Below are 1,330 nucleotides of genomic sequence, written 5' to 3' on the forward strand. Positions count from 1 at the left end.
AAGGAGGTTTCTGAGACAAAATACTGTTAGGGTCACTGTGCCTTGAAGAGGGTGGGTTTGGTACATCTTCATCCCCATCGGATGGCTCAAGGATTGCCCATGATTGCGGTCTTGCTCTGGGCATGAGGAATGTTTTATTCTGATTAAAATTGCTGGTGCTGCCTGCTGAAGACCAATGGTTAAATCCACGCTGAGCAGAAACACTGGTGTTACGGCAGGAAAACAAGGTTGTCAAGTTAAGGAACGTGTAATCCATTAGCAAAGCCTCCAAAACATCCTCCAAACAGTAATTAGTCATGTCAGAAATTTGCAAGACAACCAAAGTGAGTGGCTCAGCGGAGCCTGAGCTACACAGAGCAGCAAAACTCAAAGAGGGAATTATCCTCCTGACATTCCCTGGGCATCCTCTGAGCAACTCCTGAGCATCCTCTAAGGGCATCCCCTGTGTAACAACTGAGCATCCTCTGGGCATCTCCTGAACATCCACGGAGCATCTCCTGAGCATCCCCTAAGCAAACATCCAAGCATCCTGAGCAATTCATTTGCATCTTCTGAACATCCTCATGAGCAATCCCCAAGTATTATCCTCTAGGCCTCCTAATCACCGTCTGAGCATCTCCCCTCCAGACCCATTTTCCTATTTACTGTCCACTCTATATTCACATTTATCCATCACAAAATCATAGAATATACCAAGTTGCAGGGGATCCATAATGATTACCCAGGCCAACAATGGGCTCCACACAAGACTAACCAAAATTCAAACCATGTTATGCCATGAGTTCAAGCCATGCACTTGTTCTCGCTTATAACAAAACACAAAGCCAAATACAATAGAAAAAAACATCCAAAACCCCAACAAAATTCATACCAAAAAATTGATTAGAATATCGTGCTTGCATACAGCTAGGCATGGATGCTTATCTAAGGGATAAACCATGCCAAGCCCTTTCTGTATTCTGGACATTTGCAGGCATGAAGCACTGTGCTGCCTCAAGAAATTGACTGTATTTTCCTTGCCACACATAGGAACTTTATTATCTGGCACTTAGAAAAAGAAGCTTTGAAATACGATTAGGAAATTCTAATTTAAAAGGAAAAACAAAGTAAAAAAACCTCATGAAAATAAATACTTTGCTTCAGCATTTTTGGCTTAAATTAAGTCTCCCCCTGATGTTTTTTTTGGGCTTCAGTTTTGTTTTTACAACATCAGCAATAAAACAAGTGTGTAATTAGTAATAAAGCTGACACTCTTGGAAGTGATTTTTACTTGGAAGAAACACAAAGATGAGCTCTTACGCTGACTGTTTTATATATATATAAATATAAA

The 1,330-nt window shown here is 40.8% G+C and overlaps 1 protein-coding gene across 3 annotated transcripts in view; it reads right to left on the minus strand.

Moving 5' to 3' along the window:
• IGSF21 (immunoglobin superfamily member 21) overlaps positions 1 to 1,330 on the minus strand; it is a 47,274-nt gene that overhangs the window by 20,174 nt on the left and 25,770 nt on the right. The window lies entirely within an intron of this gene.

Source organism: Meleagris gallopavo, chromosome 23 (genome assembly GCF_000146605.3).
Source record: "Meleagris gallopavo isolate NT-WF06-2002-E0010 breed Aviagen turkey brand Nicholas breeding stock chromosome 23, Turkey_5.1, whole genome shotgun sequence".
Classification (NCBI taxonomy): Eukaryota; Metazoa; Chordata; class Aves; order Galliformes; family Phasianidae; genus Meleagris; species Meleagris gallopavo.